The 12,863-nt window shown below is 45.6% G+C and overlaps 1 protein-coding gene across 1 annotated transcript in view; it reads left to right on the top strand.

Moving 5' to 3' along the window:
* The first annotated feature begins 2,637 nt into the window (after positions 1 to 2,637).
* Positions 2,638 to 12,863, top strand: part of RIMKLB (ribosomal modification protein rimK like family member B) — a 40,516-nt gene continuing 30,290 nt past the window's right edge. The window contains exon 1 of the mRNA XM_070410722.1: positions 2,638 to 2,988. The gene's annotated coding sequence lies outside the window, so the exon portion shown is untranslated. The remainder of the gene's footprint in view (positions 2,989 to 12,863) is intronic.

Raw genomic sequence — 12,863 nt, 5'->3', positions numbered from 1 at the left:
TCTGATTTGATTCTCAGCTTCATCTACTCTACTGTTGATTTCCTGTAAATTATTCATTTCAGTTAGTGTATCCTTCATTTCTGACTGGTTATTTTTTATGTTTCTGAAGTTGTCACTGAGTTCATTGAGCATCCTTATAACCAGTGTTTTAAACTCTGCAGCTAGTAGATTACTTGTCTCCATTTTGTTTAGTTCTTTTTCTGGAGTTTTGTTCTATTCTTAGAACATGTTTCTTTGTCTCTTCATTTTGGCAGCTTCCTTGTGTCTTTCCTATGTATTAGGTAGAGCTGTTACGTCTCCTAGGCTTGGTGGAGTGGCCTAATATCGTAGGTGTCCTGTGCAGTCGAGTGGCACAGCCTCCCTGATCACCCCACGTGGGCACTCAAGGTGCACCCCCTACAGCCCTGTGTGAGCTGTGTACACCCTCCTCTTGTAGTTGAGCTTTGGTTGCTGTTGGCATGGCAATGGGAAGGATTTACCCCCAGGTGGATCACCTGCAAGGACTGGCTGTGACCACTGTGGAGGATCAGTTGTGCTGGGGCCCACCCTACAGAGCAAGACGGACTTCAGCAGTGCCTGTTGAGCCCGCCCTGTGAGTGTGTTGCTTGTGGATGTGGTTAGGTGATGATGTTTTGACATGGTCTGAAGTTGTCCACTGGGTGTGCTGGCTCTAAGGCCTCCCGGGAGGTGTAGGCCAAGGTCAGCCTTTGCGTGAGTTCTGCCTGGGACCACCCATCATGAGCTACAAAGTGATCTGCAGAAGGTGGCTACTTGTGCTAAGCTTGGGGATGCCCAAGCTGTCAACCAAAGCTGGCTGTTGCTAGTACCCAGGCCTGGAGCCACTTAGTGAGAGGTATGAGAGGTTTGGGGCATGCTGAGGCCAGATGCTGCTTGTTTGAGGAATTTTAGGAGAATCTGAAGCATGAGCCAAGTCAGGCCCATTTGTATGGAAAAACCACTGGAAACAGTTTGGGTGAGCCCTCAAGTTTCGTGGGAGCAGGGCCTCAGGGAATCACCAGGGTGGGGTGAACAGTGTGAGCCAGGTTGATGTAATCTCAGATATGGTGCTGGCCTTGATGTTCCAGGAGACTGAATATCAGGGTGGAAGCAAATAGCAACAATTTAGTTTTGTCTACTTTCCCCACTTTCTTCTGAAGATAGCATATTGTACAGTGCATTCCGCCCCCTCTAAGCATGTCCTTTGTGCAAATCATCAACCGTCCTAGGTTACTCTCAATGGCATAACATAGCGGCAGTGAACACACAGTAGTGCTTGCTTTGTGCCAGGCAGGAAGTGTTACATACTCTAACTCGTTTACCCCTTATAACAACTCAGTGAAGCAGGTAACTATTTGTATAAAGTGTTTTTATAGTGAACTTTTGCAGTTGAGCAGGTTAAGATTCAGTGAAGTTACGTCAGAAGATCACAGGGGTTAAGTGGAACTTGACATCTGATGCAGTCCAAAAGTTTCACCCGAGGTCCCTCGAGGAAAATCATCAGAAAAAGCAGACCCAAATGATGGTGAAAGGAGCGCTGAGAATGCATTGGCTATGGTGACTGCGAAGGGAGGTGTGACCTGCAAGAAGGCAACATGGCTAGGGCGTTCTTTCTATATCTGGGATCTCTGGCGGTAATAAATGAAGACGGGCTATTTGGAAACGAATCCCCTGTGAAGCAGGACAGCCCTCGGTTGCCTTTGACTTTATTCTTTATGATCCAGAAATGTGGTAATGTATTTGAACATATTCATACTCTTAGCCTCCTTTTATGTTCATATAGTTTGGGGATTTACACAATGCTCTTACATAGGTTATCTCGTTTCATTCTCGCATCTTTTCGAGGCTCAGAGGAAGTTAAGTGGCTAAAATTTGCCCAAGGCGTCTAAGCGGGCTGTACCACACGACCCTGCCCGCATCTGTAAACCGTGCATCGTGCGAGCTCCGAGAGCAGACGATGATGTAGTTAAAACTTCGCCTCACCATATGCAGAGGCCTTGTCCCGACTCCGTCCAGGGCAAAGGACATTAGGGCTATTGATGATCTTTGTCCTCAAATCTTTGCCTCTGGATTCCAGGCGGAGGCCGGCGGAGAGGATGAGCGGGAGGTGGGCGGGGAGGCGGAGGCGGGGACCCTGCGTCCGAGAGGCTTGGGGTGCACAGGGCGGATGGACGCGGCCGGAGAAGGGACCGTGCAGGCGGGGAGGGTGTACAACGGAAGGGATTCATCTCGCGGTTTCCAGCCGGGAACAAACCTCGCTCCCCCACCCGTTTCCCTTCCTCCGTGAGGACCGTTTGGGGCGGGTGGGGAAAGCGCGTCCTCGAACCGCTCTCGCGCGCGCGCTCCCGGTTCAGGGCGCGCGCCCCCTCGCCTCTCCACATCCCCCAGAGGCCGGCGATGGTGGCCCCTTGGGGACCGGGAGCCCCGAGGGCGGGTCCCGGCGCAGGTGTGAGGCCGGCGGAGGCGGGTTCGGCCCGCCGGCCTGGCCTCCTGCCCCGCGGCCGCCAGCCGCGGCGCCGCGCAGCCGCGCCAGGAGGGCGGGGCCCGGGCGCGCGCGGGGGGCTCTGCGCGGCTCCGCGGTCCGGGGCGGCCTCGCCGGCGTCGTGCGCGCCGAGTGAGCGGGGCCGCGCGCGCGCGCGCGCACGCCGGGCGAGTGAGGGCGAGGGGAGCGGCTGGGTGTGAGTGCGTGTGTGTGTGTGTGAGTGTGAGTGTGTGAGTGTGAGTGAGTGGGGGCGGGCCGGAGCGCGTGGGCGTGGGAGTGGGGGTGAGGGCGGGCCGCCGCGACCTGCGAGGCAGCGAGAGGGTGGGCGAGTGCGCGAGGGCGCCCGGCCTGGCTGCGGGAGCCGCGGCGGCGGCGGCGGAGAAAAGAGGCGGCTCCCGACCCCCTCCCCCTTCCCCTCGGACCTTCAGCCCGCCCGGCAGCCCGCGCTTCCCCTCAGAGGCCCAGCCCCGCTCCGCCGGTCAGGATCCAGGGAGGAGCCGCCGAGCCAGGTGAGCAGCCCCGGCGCTTCCCTCCCCTCCCCTCCTCTCCCCGCGGTCGGGGTCGGGGTCGGGGATGGGGATGAGGTGGAGGCGCGCCCGCCCCGCGTCCGGCTGCCTCCGTGGGCGAGTGGGGCCGAATGGGCTCGGCGACCAGCTGGGGGCGGGAGGGTCAGCCCGGGGAGGGGACGGGGCCGTGCGCGCCCGCCCGCGGGGGGCCCGGGGTGGATGGGGGCCGGGGCGGATCCCGAGCCTGAGGCGTGGGGAGCTGGGTGGAGCCGGGGTTGGGGTGCTGGGCGGGGGTCCGTGATGCTGTGTGCGAGGCGCGACCTCCGGCGCGAAGTGCGGGTCCCCGGTGGCGAGGGGGTGTGGTAGCCCCGGGAACGCGCCGCCGCCCGGCCCCTGCGGCCATAGGGGACTCCTGCGCCGGGACCCGAGGAGGAGGAGGAGGAGGAGGTTGGGGGGTTCCTCCTGCAGCCTCGTGTGCTTAGTGCCATGTTCTTCCTTTCGTGTGGGTTTTAGGGAGGGTGACAGTCACTCTTTCCTTCGGGGGCCCTCGTGTAGGAATGGGGTGGCAAAATAGTTGCTTGGTTGTTGGGGTTTTATTTTGGTGTTTTGGGGTGGCTTTTTGTTGTTTTTTACTGTGATGCAATTCTTACCTCCCCCTGATCCCTTCAAAAAAAGCCAAAAACGCGATAATTTCAGATTCATTTTCCTGTGTCTGCTAGCAGATTTGTATATGAACAGAGACGGGGCGTTGATTCTATTCTGTGCGTGGGGTTATGCTAACCGTGGTGAATGTAACTTGGATGTAAACTCAGTGCTGTTATTTTCCCATTAATTATGAGACTGTGCCCACCTCTCTGTGGAGTTGGGTTAAACTGTAAATCTGTGCGGGAAGTATATGGGCATCTTAGTATGGAAGGCAGTTCTTTTTTTGTGAGTGTGGGCTTGACATTCTTCTTATATTTATGGGTGTTTTTAGTAACTGTAACCATTAAAACTGAAATGCTGTTTAAATCTCATTTTAAGTCTTTTACAACATTGGGTAAATTTTCCCTGTTTTTTTTTTTTTTTTTTTTTAATAATTCATGGTCAAAATAAAGACATGACGAGATACTCATTTGGAATAAAACACCGTCTGAAATTTCCCAACTTTTAGCATGAAAACCTCTAATTTCCAAAATTAACGTTATAGTCAAATTTTTTTCTCATGGTTGCTGTGACTTGGTTGGTGTGTCCAAGGGGAGGAGGTCTATGTTGCTTTATGGTGACCTTTCTGTGTATTGTTTTTTATGTAGGTTATGGCTATTAATTTCCTTCTTTCATGTCATAGGGTTCGTTGTGAGTTTGGCAACGTGGCTGTTGATGTTTTTATCTTTTTCTGTCTCCCTTTTCCCCCTCTGTCTTCTCTTACCCCCGCCAGGTGCTGGAGTCTGTCTGCTTATCAGGGAGGGGGGGCAGTCCCATTCTGAGAACAGCCACATGCAGTTCTCCCCTGGTCCGGGGGCCTCCGTTCCTTCCCACCTTTCCCCCTGCAGGGGGCCAGGAGCTGCATATCTAACCTTCAGGCTTTGGGCTCCCAGCTAAAATTCCACTTTTCTTAGTGTCGGTGGAGATAGCTTTAACAGATTTTCTCATGTTTCCTTGGAGCCCCACATGATAGCCTCTGGGGTGGTAGGGGACAGTGAACTCAAGGCTATCCTTTTTTTCCCCTTTTCTCTTCTCATTCGGTTCCTTTTTCCTCTCCACAGGGAGATTACCAGCTACATCTTAGAAATTCTCTACCCTTTTCAGCTGTGTCGTGAAGAAACATACTAAAGTGAACACTCTTTTTTTTTTCCTTTGGCCAATGAATACCAATGACGCTTCAGGCATTAGTTTGTTGGGGCACAGGATGAGCCAACTTATTTAAAATACCTCCTAAGTCCTCCTCTGCCCATCCTGTGAGCTGAGAGGCCAACACCAGGGCAATGGATGGGGACAGAGCAGAGTGAGTTGCTCCCTTCTTCGGGAAGGAGCTTTTGTCATGTCCCTTGGGGAGCAGGCGTAGAGACCTAAACTGAGTGAAAATGGGTGGAGGAAGAACTTCTGTACCCACGAACAACATGTGAAGAGTGAGAGAAAACCAAACCTAAAGTAAGGAGGGTGAGTTTTTGTTGTATGTTGCTTGCTGTTTTGCGGGATACTTTACTGATGTAGACTTGTAGAGAACTTACGGCAGGTTTGTTTAAAAAGAGTATTCGGGGCTCTGCCGGGAGCCGGTCCATCCTTGCTGCTTGACACAGTCGCTGCAGGAAAGAAACATCTGCACAGCATATGTTTCAAGGGACCTGGCATATATAGCATATTGTTCTTAATATGTTTGCTCCCTTTAAACGCCATGTGTTTTAACCAAGGTCACCTCTCCGAGAAAGGTTGTTTCCCCAGGTGGGGATCTTTCCCTGAGGTTAGGGAGGGGATACAACCCCTTAATTAAGTGCCAGGCGGGTAATTAAGCTACATAATCTTTACTCCCTGGAATGGAGATAAGAAAGGCCCTAACCTTTGTAATAGAAATTGACAGGATTAAAATCGGCTGGTATAAATACGGATGTAACAAGACAATAAACATCAGATCCTGATCAGTTCCTAACCAGAACTCCGACCAGAACTTTGGCTGGAGATCCTGGCTAGAGGTCCTGACTAGGCTGCTGATCAACTGAAGGCTGTCTTCGTGTCATTCCTTCTTTGCCGACTCCGTCCACACCTTTGGGGACCCCTGGACCCGCTGGGATTGGACCCCAGCAGGGCTCCAGTGGCGCAATCGGTTAGCGCGAGGTACTTATAAAAAGAGTATTCTCTGCAGGTGGTGCCGGAAGCTGGTCCATCCTTGCTGCTTGACACAGTTGCTAAAGGGAAGAAACATCAGCACAGCTTATGTTTCAAGGGACCTGGCGTGTATGGCATACTGTTCTTAATATGTTTGCTCACCTTCTTGGAGCTATGTGTTTTAACCAAGGTCACCTCTCCAAGAAAGGTTGTTTCCCTAGGTGGGGATTTTTCTCTGGAGTTAGGGAGGGAATAAAACCCCTTAACTAAGTGCCAGGAGGGTAGTTAATCACTTTAACTACGAACAATCACGCTTAAGCTACATAGTCTTTACTTAGAATAATCTCCTTCAGTTACTTCCTTGTAGTTTGATAGAACAATAGAGAGTAACCTTGGAATGGAGATAAGAAACGCCCTAACCTTTGGAATAGAATGGATAGGATTAAAATCAACTGGTATAAATTCAGATGTAATAGGACAATAAAGATGAAATCTGGCTCTGATGATCAACTGAACGCTGCCTCCGTGTCATTCCTTCTTCGCCGACTCCGTCCACACCTTTGGGACCCCAACAAGGTGGGATTAAGTTATAAGTATATGAGACAAGGGCCTTTAGAAACTAATAGTTACATTATTTTAAAATCTGAGTGAGTAGATTGTGATAGGAACAATGAAAAAAGTGTTATTTTTAAATGCTAGCTGTCCTGGCATGTACAGCTGTTTCAAGAGAAGTTGAATAGGGGAGATTAGGTACAGATGTTGGGGCAGTTGCCTTTCATTACTTGGGAATTTTCCTGTTTGTCTTATTAAGGGTTGTTAAGAAATAATAAAGTACCTCCAAAAATATCTGTACATAACGTATTTTAGATTCATGTGCCATATGCATCTGTGAACATGTTAGGTCTGCAAAAGAGAAGTAATGACTTTCTGGCTTCATAGTAACTAATGCACTAATGCCATGGTGTTATTTTCAATGTTTTTTGTCCTTTTAAAATTGGCTTGGAGGACAAAAGCCACAGAGCTCCGCAGTTCTCCTCCCTTAGAGCCTGGGTCTGCATGGAACCCATCTACTTATATCTTTTTTCTTACTCTTACTGAAATTGCCACCCCCCCCCCCCCAAACTTTAATTGTTAACAGTGCTAATTATTTCAGTTGTATAATGATGATGGAAAGTAGCATTAGGCTTGCATTTCTTTGTTTTGAGAAACGTCAGTTGGGGTACATATTTGCATGGTATTTAATATTGAAAATACCCCTGGTTTTTTGAGATCTCTTTATAATCCAGTTTAGCAAACAGTTTTAAAATATCTCCTAACCTCCTGGTATATGAGGTTCTGTGTTGCCCACTGGGGATAATAGCAGAGAATAAGACAGAAATTCTGTATTTATGGAGATTACAGTCCAATTTCATGATTCCTGTACTTTTAAAAAATATATATATATTTTAAAAAATATATATTTTATTGATTTTTTACAGAGAAGAAGGGAGAGGGATAGAGAATTAGAAACATTGTTGAGAGAGATCGATCAGTTGCCTCCTGCATGCCTCCCACTGGGGATGTGCCCGCAACCAAGATACATGCCCTTGACCGGAATCGAACCCGGGACCCTTCAGTCCGCAGTCCAACGCTCTATCCACTGAGCCAAACCGGTTCGGCCCCTGTACTTTTCATCTGTCATTCAGTTCCCCCAGCAATGTCTGGAGGAGTCTACTACATTCTTATGTAAAATGTGTACCAATTTGTGAATTGAATTGTAAACACGGATATGCCTGATTCATTTAGAAAGTGGCAACAAATAACCAGGCAAACAAACAAACCTTCTCCTTACTTAAATGTCTTTAATCTATTCAGCCCCTTACATATTTCATTCTCCCTCTCCTCTATCCCCTTCTGATACTTGCTCTTGGCTTCATGTTCTTAGTAATAAGATCTCCAAAATAGAATATGAATTTGCTATATAAGATGAGACCAGTTCTCTGTTATTGATCTGCTGTTCTATGTTGGATAAGTCTTGAAAACTACATGTTAAAACTTCATGCAGATTTGCCCAAATAGCAATTTTGGAATTCCCTGATGCTTTGGAGTTATCAGTTATTAGCCATATCTATAAAGCCTTCAGCTTGAATATATTCATAGCTTTCCAACTCCTTTTTCAAAGTAATTTCCAAATGTTCAAAGAAAATTTGGCCCAACATGTAACACGTCAAATGTAATGAACTTGAAGCTACACTGTGCATTGTGTCTCAGGAATGTTTTTCAAATCTTGTGCCATGTTCCAGAGATACTTTGATATAACATTCCTCTGTTAAGTGAAATCATTATAAATTTTATTTGCATTCCAGAGAAAACTACTTTTTTTTTAAGTTTAATAGATTTTATATACCACAGACTGTTTTGGGAATTTTAGTAACTAAGGTACAGGTAATTTAAGTAATACTTTTTTCACCCTTTAGTTGGAAATGTGTGAAAATCTGCTTGTTAATGTGCTCATATCATTTTTATTTCCTTTTCCAATTTTCCTTTTATTATGGTAAAATACACGCAAGATAAAATTTAACATCTTAACAGTTTTTAAAGTTCACAGGTTAGTGGTTAAGTACATTTGTATTGTTGTGCAACCATCACCATATCCATTTCTGGAACTCTTTTCTTTGCAAAACTGAAACTCTCTACCTGTAAAACATTAGTTACCTACTCCCCCAAACCCCCAGCCCCTACTTTTTGTCTCTGAATTTGAATACTTTAGATACCAGATCATAATGTCCTCAGGGTTCATCATGTTGTAGCATGTATCAGAACTTAACTTCTTTTTGAGGCATAGTATGTATATATTGCATTTTGCTTATTTATTCATCTATTGATGGACACCTGGGTTGCTTTCACCTTTTAGCTGCTATGAACATGTGTGTACAGATACCTCTTTGAGACTCTGCTTTCAGTTCTTTTGTGTATATACCTAAAAGTGGATTTGCTGGATCATGTGGTAATTCTATTTTTAATTTTTTGAGACACTGCCGTACTGTTTTCTATAGCAGCTGCACCATTTTATTGCATTCCCACGGACAGTTTGTAAGGCTTCCAGTTTCTCCATATCCTTCCCAACACTTATTTTCTGTTTTGTTTCGTTTTTTGATAGTGGCCATCCTACTACTGTGAAGTAGTTTCATCGTTTTGATTTGCATTTTCCTAATGTTCAGTGATGTTGAGCATTTTTTCTTTCTCATGATGTTGTAACATCAGATAATTTTTAGTGTGAGGGCTGGGTCTATTTCTGTTTTGTTTAACATGGTATTTTTAGATACAGTGCACTGTAAGCACTGAAATGTTTTTTTAAAATTTAAATTCTTTATTGTTTAAAGCATTAAATATGTATCCTTTTTCCCCCATTGACCTCTCCCTGGCCTCTCCCACCCCCCACCACATGCCCACACCCCTCTACTGTCAGTGTCCATTGGTTATATGCATGCATACAAATCCTTTGGTTGATCTCTTACCTCCCACCCTCTCCTGCCTGGGCACTCAGATATTAATTGAAGGTATTACTTAATTGAATACTTAGTTTTATATGTTTACAACTACTTTTTGACTTTGAACACTTTTTTGTGTGTGTGTGTGTGTGGGGAGAAGTATAGAAATACTTCTAGGAATGTTGTGAGAAGGAATATAAAAGTAAAATGAGCCCACCCGGCATGACTCAGTGGTTGAATGTTGACCTATGAACCAGGAGGTCAGGTTTCCATTCCCAGTCAGGGCACATGCCGGGTTGCGGGCTCAATCCCCAGTGAGGGAGCATGCAGGAGGCAGCCAATCAATGATTCTCTCTCATCATTGATGTTTCTATCTCTCTCTCTCCCTCTCCCTTCCTCTCTGAAATCAATAAAAATATATTAAAAAAATAAAATGATCAAATGTAAAATGATCTTATTAAGTGTAAAAAGAAAGTTCCACTGAGAAACAGTACCACTGCTTGCTGACATACGCAAGCTTTGATGTCAAGGTAATAATTTTCTTTAGCTTTTGAGCAAGGTATGGTAGAGTATATTTGTTAGGTAAGGTTTAGTGGCCTATAATAAAGAATCCCCAAATAGCAATGACATAAATAGGGATAGCAGTTTATTTCTCATGCAAAAGAGTAAGTAGTCAGTCAGTCCAAGGCCATGACATACACAGTTAGGGATTCAGGCTCTTCTAACATGTTGTGCTTTTCCAAGGTTGACGCCTGTCCTCATGGTCCAGATGATTGTTAGGTTCGTAGCCATAACATCCACATTCCGGGTAGCAGGATGGAGCAAGGACCAAGGAAGAGCACTCCTCTTAAGTAGGCTTTCTGGAAGCTTAAGTGCAGTATTTTTTTTTTTTTTCTCTTAGCTCTCCTTTTGTTTAATCATAATCATGTATACATAGGTGAAGATGTAGCTGATCTGACCACATCTACTTTCAGGAAAGCCTACAGAATACAGTCTTTTTTTTTTTTTTTTAAATATATTTTATTGATTTTTTTACAGAGAGGAAGGGAGAGAGATAGAGAGCCAGAAACATCGATGAGAGAGAAACATCGATCAGCTGCCTCCTGCACATCTCCCACTGGGGATGTGCCCGCAACCCAGGTACATGCCCTTGACCGGAATCGAACCTGGGACCCTTCAGTCCACAGGCCGACGCTCTATCCACTGAGCCAAACCGGTTTCGGCCAGAATACAGTCTTTAGTTACATGGCATTGTACTCAGCTTCATATCAGATATCTTATTACTAAGGAAAGTAGAAAATGGAAGCAAGTGGGAATCTCTGCCATAGAGTATATGAAATTTGAAGCATTCTGGGCTCTACCACTTTCTAGTTGTGTGAATTTAGACACCTTAACTAACATCTCTGCTAGAATAGCTTCACTTGCCAAATGAAGACAATGAAGTGTCAAAGGGATGATCGTGAGAATTAAATGAGAAGATACAAGTAAACTGCCTAATGCACGCAGTATGACTGGTGAGTATGAGCATATACTCACTCAAAATGTCAATTTATTTTCTTATCTAAACTCCCTGTGATATCTTTAGGTATAGTGGAAAAGAGTACAAAGAGACCAGAAAACCTGACTCTTTGTCCTGCCTCTACTGTTATATCGTAGACAGGCCAGTTTTTTTAAAAATGGGATAATATATGTCTGTATTCCTCACAGCATTATGTGAGATTAAATGAGAAATATATGTGGAAGGTATTTTGTGAACCATAAATGGAGACTATTCAACCTTATCTGTATGTATTGTTTTGCCTTTGTCCTGCACGTATTTTTTTTGTATGAAGAAAGGGAATTTATAGGTACTTATATACATTGTTCAAAGTGTTGCCTTCTGTACCTTCAGTGCTTTTTTTGTTTCTGTGTAAATATTCAGGTTTTACGATTACTTTTCTTTAATCGTGTGATAAAGAACAATATTGAGTTTAGTTAGGAAAATTATGATCCTCCCATTTTTTTAATCCATAATTATGTATACATGGGTAAAAGTGCTATAAGAAGGAGATAATATGAGAAAATGTGTCATATAAATTTTGGGAAATTAGATGTTTGTTCTCTTTTTGAGATAATACTCTTGAGTATAAGGGGGGTATCATGGGGACTGTCATACCTTTTCTGTCACTGGTAAAGTCAATTTTGATTAATATCTAGTCTCCTGTCCTACTTTCACAGCATTCCAGTCTACCTTCAAGTTAAGGTAGTAAAGAATATGACATTTTATGAACTCAGAACACATAACCAGTGATGTTATTTTATAACTTGAGGCCCGGTGCATGAAATTTGTACACTGAGGTGGGGGTGGGGAGTTCCTCAGCCTGGCCTGTGCCCTCTCTCAGTCCGGGAGCTCTTGGGGTATGTCCGACTGATGGCTTAGGCTGCTGTGGAGGTGGGAGAGGCTACCGCCACCATCACTGCTCTAGCCAGCTGTGAGCCTGGCTTCTGGCTGAGTGGCACTCCCCCTGTGGGAGCGCACTGACCACCAGGGGGCAGCTCCTGCATTGAGTGTCTGCCCCCTGGTGGTCAGTGCGCATCATAGCAACTGGTCATTCCGCCATTCCATTGATTTGCAAATTAGCTTTTTATTAAATAGGGTAAGTGGCATCTTAGCTAAAGAATGCTATTATAGCCGAAACCGGTTTGGCTCAGTGGATAGAGCGTTGGCCTGCGAACTGAAAGGTCCCAGGTTCGATTCCGGTCAAGGGCATGTGCCTGGGTTGCGGGCACATCCCCAGTGGGAGATGTGCAGGAGGCAGCTGGTCGATGTTTCTCTCTCATCGATGTTTCTGGCTCTCTATCTCTCTCCCTTCCTCTCTGTAGGGGATCAATAAAATATTAAAAAAAAAAAAAAAAAAAAAGAATGCTATTATATACTAGTAGGAAATACCTAGTTTCAAGCGGACATTCTTTTGTGATCATTTATTGATGAACACTATTAGTAAGTAATGGGGTAACTGGACTTACACTATTTGGTAGGTATTTCTGAGACTCTTCTGAGCTTTTCATCTTATCATTTATTTATTTTCTGTACCTTTAATATCTTTAAAAAAAAAAACCCATCCCCCTCCCCAAACAGGGTGGTTCTCCTTTTCCCCATTCTTTTTTCTTAAAAAATTCTTTATTGTTGAAAGTATTATATATGTCTCCTTTTTCCCCCATTGACCTCTCCCTGCCCACTTCCACACCCCAGCACAGGCCCTCATCCCTCTACTGTCTGTGTCCATTGATTATGCTTTTATGCATGCATACAACTCCTTTGGTTGATCTCTTACTGCCCCCACCACCCCGCCCCTACCTTCTCTCTGAGGTTTGATGGTGTGTTCGATGTTTCTGTGTCTTTGGATCTGTTTTTGTTTATCAGTTTATGTTGTTCATTATTGAAAGGGCGAGGGCTAGGCCCTCCACCTTGCCCCAGGGTAAAGGCTACGCCCTCCATCTTGCCCCAGGGTAAGGGCTACGTCCTCCATCTTACCTTGGCCACGTGCTTGGCAAGGAGCTTCTTCCCGGAAGTCTAAGACTCTGCTAGCCACACCCAGAAACAAGACATCGACTTGCTCCTGGCTA

The sequence above is a fragment of the Myotis yumanensis genome, unplaced genomic scaffold (assembly GCF_028538775.1).
Source record: "Myotis yumanensis isolate MYYU_CA2020_CCGP unplaced genomic scaffold, mMyoYum1.0.hap1 SCAF_3, whole genome shotgun sequence".
Taxonomy (NCBI): Eukaryota; Metazoa; Chordata; class Mammalia; order Chiroptera; family Vespertilionidae; genus Myotis; species Myotis yumanensis.
This window is presented reverse-complemented; position numbering and strand designations above follow the sequence as displayed.